The 5,701-nt window shown below is 40.7% G+C and overlaps 1 pseudogene; it reads left to right on the forward strand.

Annotated features, from left to right (window-relative positions):
- Window positions 1–2,900: 2,900 nt before the first annotated feature.
- LOC460722 (heat shock cognate 71 kDa protein-like) lies at window positions 2,901–4,882 on the forward strand (annotated as a pseudogene).
- Window positions 4,883–5,701: the final 819 nt, after the last annotated feature.

Below are 5,701 nucleotides of genomic sequence, written 5' to 3' on the forward strand. Positions count from 1 at the left end.
CAATTAAACCTCTTTTTCTTCCCAGTCTCAGGTATGTCTTTATCAGCAGCATGAAAAAAACTAATACAGTAAATTGGTACCAGTAGAGAGGGACACTGCTGAAAAGATATCTGAAATGTGGAAGTGACTTTGAAACTGGGTAACAGGCAGAGGTTGGAACAGTTTGGAGGGCTCAAAAGAAGACAGGAAAATGTGGGAAAGTTTGGAACTCCCTAAAGACTTAATGAATGGCTTTGACCAAAATGCTGATAATGATATGGACAATGAAATCCAGGCTGAGGTGGTCTCAGATGGAGATGAGGAACTTGTTTGGAACTGGAGCAAAGGTGACTCTTGTTATGTTTTAGCAAAGAGACTGGTGGCATTTTGCCCCAGCCCTAGAGATTTGTGGAACTTTGAACTTGAGAGACATGATTTAGGGTATCTGGCAGAAGAAATTTCTAAACAGCAAAGCATTGAAGAGATTACCTGGGTGCTGTTAAAGGCATTCAGTTTTAAAAGGGAAACAGAGCATAAAAGTTCAGAAAATTTGCAGCTTGACAATGCAATAGGAAAAAACAATCCCATTTTCTGAGGAGAATTTCAAGCTGGCTGCAGATATTTGCATAAGTAATGAGGAGCTGAATGTTAATCACCAATGCAATGGGGAAAATGTCTCCAGGGCATGTCAGAGACCTTTATGACAGTCCCTCCCATCACAGGCCCAGAGATATAGGAGGAAAAAATGGCTTTGTGGGCTAGGCCCAGGGTCTCTCTGTTGTGTGCAGCCTAGGAACTTGGTGCCTTGCATCCCAGCCACTTCAGCTGCAACTAAAAGTGGCCAAGGTACAGCTCAAGCCATGGCTTCAGAGGGTGCAAGCTCCAAGTCTTGGCAGTTTCCACATGGTGTTGAGCCTGCAGGTGCATAGAAGTCAAAAATTAAGGTTTGGGAACCTCTGCCTAGGTTTCAGAGGATGTATAGAAATGCCTGGATGTTCAGGCAGAAGTTTGCTGCAGGGGTGGGGCACTCATGGAGAACATCTGCTAGGGCAGTGCAAAAAGGAAATGTGGGGTGCAAGCCTCCACACAGAATCCCCACTGAGGTGCTGCCTAGTGGAGCTATGAGAAGAGGGCCACCATCCTCCAGACCCCAGAATGGTAGATCCACTGACAGCTTGCACTGTGAGCCTGAAAAAGCCACAGACACTCAACACTAGCCCATGAAAGCAGCCAGGAAGGAGGCTGTACCCTGCAAAGCCACAGGGGCAGAGCTACCCAAAGACCATGGGAACCCACCTCTTTCATCAGTGTGACCCAGATCCAAAAACCAATAAATGAATTCAGTAAAGTTTCAAGACACAGAATCAACATACAAAAATCAGTAGTAGTTCTATATGCCAACAGCACACTATCTAAAAAAGAATCAAGAAAGCAGTTCTATTTATAATAGCTACCAAAAAAAAAAACACTAGGAATAAGTTTAACCAAGGAAGTGAAAGATATCTGCTATAAAAACTATAAAACATTGATGAAAGAAATTCAAGATAGCACAAATAAATTGAAAGTTATCTGTGTTCATGGATTGGAAGAATCAATATTGTTAAAATGTCCATACTACCCATGATGATGTATAGATTCAACACACTTCCTATCAAAATATTAATGACATTCTTCATAGAAATATAAGAACAAACCTAAAATTCGTATGGAACCACTAAAGACATCAAATAGCCAAAGCAATCCTGAGCAAAAAGCATAAAGCTGGAGACAACACACTGACTTCAAAATACACAAAAAAGCCATAATAATGCAATCAGCATGGTACTGGCATAAAAACAGACACATAGACCAATGGAGCAGAAAGAAATCCAGAAATAAATCCACACATTTACAGTCAATTAATTGTCAACAAAGGTGTCAAGAACACCCATGGGGAATAGGACAGTCTCTTCAATAAATGGTGCTGGGAAAACTGAATATTCACATGTGGAAAAATGAAAGACCTCTATCTTTCACCATATTAAAAAAAAACTCAAAATGGATTAAAGACTGAAATGTAAGACCCAAAACTATAAACTACTAGAAGAAAACACTGGGGAAACACTTCATGAAATTGGTCTGGGCAAGAATTTTTTGGACAGGACCTCAGAAGCACAGGCAACAAAAGCAAAATAGACAAATGGGACAAACCAAAAAGCTTCTGCATAGCAAAGGAAACAATCAACAGAGTGAAGAGACAATCTTAAGAATGGGAAAAAATATTCACAAACTTTCCTTCTGACAAGGGATTAATATTTAGAATACATAAGGAATTCAAACAACTCAATACCAAAAAAAATCCACAAAAAATCAGATTTTAAAATAAGCAAAAGACCTGAATAGACATTTCTCAAAATAAGACATACAAATCACCAGGTAAATGACAAAATGCTCAACATCACTAATCATCAGGGAAATGCAAATCAAAATCACAATGAGATACCACCTCACCTCAATTAGAATGGCTGTTATCTAAAAGATGAAAAGTAAAACATGCTGACAAGGATGCAGAGAAAAGGGAACTCATCTTTTTAAACACTTTTTTTTTTTTAAAGATAATGTCTCACCGTATTGCCCAGGTTGGCCTCAAAGTCCTGGGCTCAAACTATCCTCCTGCCTCAGCCTCCTGAGAAGCTGAGACTATAGGCCCACACCACTGTACCCAGCTGCTAGAAAGGAAAATTCTTACACATTATTGGTGGAAATGTAAATTCGTACAACTATTATGGAAAATGGTGTAAAGGTTTCTCAAAAAATTTAAAAAGAATTACCATATGATCCAGCAATTTCACTACTGAGTATTTATCCACAGGAATTGAAATCAGTATGTCAAAGAGAAACCTGCGATTGAACTCGCCTGCAGCTCTCGGGGTTCCTGTGGCTTTCTTCTTTGTTGGAGCCAGGCCTACATGCCAGCAACCATGTCGAAGGCACCTGCAGTTGGTATTGATCTTGGCATCACCTACTCTTGTGTGGGTGTTTTCCAGCACGGAAAAGTAGAGATAATTGCCAATGATCAGGGAAACGGAACCACTCCAAGCTATGTCACCTTTACGGACACTGAATGATTGACCCGTCATGCCACAAAGAATCAAGTTGCAATGAACCCCACCAACACGCCAAACGTTTTTGATGCCAAACGTCTGATTGGACGCAGATTTGATGACGCTGTTGTCCAGTCTGATATGAAGCATTGGCCCTTCATGGTGGTGAATGATGCTGTCAGGCTCAAGGTCCAAGTAGAATACAAGGGAGAGAACAAAAGCTTCTATCCAGAGGAGGTACCCGCTATGGTTCTGACAAAGATGAAGGAAATTGCAGAAGCAACTTTGGGAAGACTGTTACCAATGCTGTGGTCACAGTGCCAGCTTACTTTAATGACTGTCAGTGTCAGGCTACCAAAGATGCTGGAACTATTGCTGGTCTCAATGTACTTAGAATTATTAATGAGCCAACTGCAGCTGCTATTGCTTATGGCTTAGACAAAAAGGTTGGAGCAGAAAGAAACGTGCTGATGTTTGACCTGGGAGATGACACTTTCAATGTGTCAATCCTCACTACTGAGGATGGAATCTTTGAGGTCAAATCTACAGCCGGAGACACCCACTTGTGTGGAGAAGATTTTGACGACCAAATGGTCAGCCACTTTTATTGCTGAGTTCAAGCACAAGCATAAGAAAGGCATCAATGAGAACAAGACAGTTATAAGATGCCTCCATACTGCTTGTGAATGAGCTAAATGTACTCTCTCTTCCAGCACCCTGGCCAGTATTGAGATCAATTCTCTTTATGAAGGAATTGACTTCTATACCTCCGTTACCCATGCCCGATTTGAAGAAAAGAATGCTGACCTGTTCCGTGGCACCCTGGACCCCATAGAGAAAGCCCTTCGAGATGCCAAACTAGACAAGTCACAGATTCATGACATTGTCCCTGTTGGTGGTTCTACTCATATCCCTGATTCAGAAACTTCTCCAAGACTTCTTCAATATAAAAGAACTGAATAAGAGCATCAACCCTGATGAAGCCGTCGCTTATGGTGCAGCTGTCCAGGCAGCCATCCTGTCTGGAGACAAGTCTGAAAATGTTCAAGATTTGCTGCTCTTGGATGTCACTCTTCTTTCCCTTGGTATTGAAGCTGCTGGTGGAGTCATGACCATCCTCATCAAGCGCAATACTACCATTCCTACCAAGCAGACACAGAACTTCACTACCTATTCTGACAACCAGCCTGGTGAGCTTATTCAGGTTTATGAAGGTGAGTGTGCCATGACCAAGGATAACAACTGCTTGGCAAGTTTGAACTCACAGGCATACCTCCTGCACCCTGAGGTGTTCCTCAGATTGAAGTCACTTTTGACATTGATGCCAATGTCATCCTCAATGTCTCTGCTGTGGACAAGAGTACAGGAAAAGAGAACAAGATTACTATCGCTAATGACAAGCGCCGTTTGAGCAAAGAAGACATTGAACGTATGGCCCAGGAAGCTGAGAAGTACAAAGCTGAAGATGAGAAGCAGAGGGGCAAAGTGTCATCCAAGAATTCACTTGAGTCCTATGCATTCAACATGAAATCAACTGTTGAAGATGAGAAACTTCAGGGCAAGATTAACGATGATGACAAACAGAAGATTCTGGACAAGTGTAATGAAATTATCAACTGGCTCGATAAGAATCAAGCTGCGGAGAAGGAAGAATTTGAACATCAGCAGAAAGCTGGAGAAAGTCTGCAACCCCATCAACACCAAGCTGTACCAGAGTGCAGGAGGCATGCCAGGAGGAATGCCTGGGGGATTCCCTGGTGGTGGAGCTCCTCGCTTTGGTGGTGCTTCCTCAGGGCCTACTATTGAAGAGGCTGATTAAGCCAACCCAAGTATAGACGTAACATTGTTCCACACATTTAAAACATTGAAGGACCAAAATTTGTAGCAAATTCTGTGGCAGTTAAGTTCAGCTGCTATAGTAAGTTACTGGGCATTCTCAATACTTGAATATGGAACATACGCACAGGGGAAGGAAATAAAATTGCACTTCATAAACACTGTATTTTAAGTGGAAAATGCAATGTCTTAAATAAAACTATTTAAAATTGACACCATTAAAAAAAAAAACAAAGAGAAACCTGCATTCTCATGTTTACTACAGCAGTATTCACAATAGCCAAGAGATAGACTCAATCTATATGTTTATCTATAGAAAAATGGCTAAAGAAAATGTGGTATATATACACAATTAAGTACTATTGAACTATAAAAAGGGAATGAAATCCTATTATTCACAGAAATACAGATGAACTTCGAGGACAATTTGCTAAATGAATCTAAGACACAGAAGACAAATGCTGCACGATCTCACTCATCCATAGAATCTACAAAAGTTAATCTCATAGAAGCAGAGAGTAGAATAGTGGTCACCAGAGGATGGAAAAGGGGGAATGAGGGAACAGGGAGAGGTTGGTCAATGAGTATAAAGTTACAATTAGATAGAAGGAATAAGTTCTAGTGTTTATTACATAGTAGGTTGACTACAGATCATAACAATGTATTATATATTTCAAGGTAGCTAGAAAAGAAGACTTTACCTGTTCTCACCACAAATAAATGAATAAATGTTTGAGATGATAGATATGCTAATTACCCTGATTAGATCATTACACAATGTGTACATATATTGAAACATCACA

Source organism: Pan troglodytes, chromosome 2 (assembly GCF_028858775.2).
Source record: "Pan troglodytes isolate AG18354 chromosome 2, NHGRI_mPanTro3-v2.0_pri, whole genome shotgun sequence".
Classification (NCBI taxonomy): Eukaryota; Metazoa; Chordata; class Mammalia; order Primates; family Hominidae; genus Pan; species Pan troglodytes.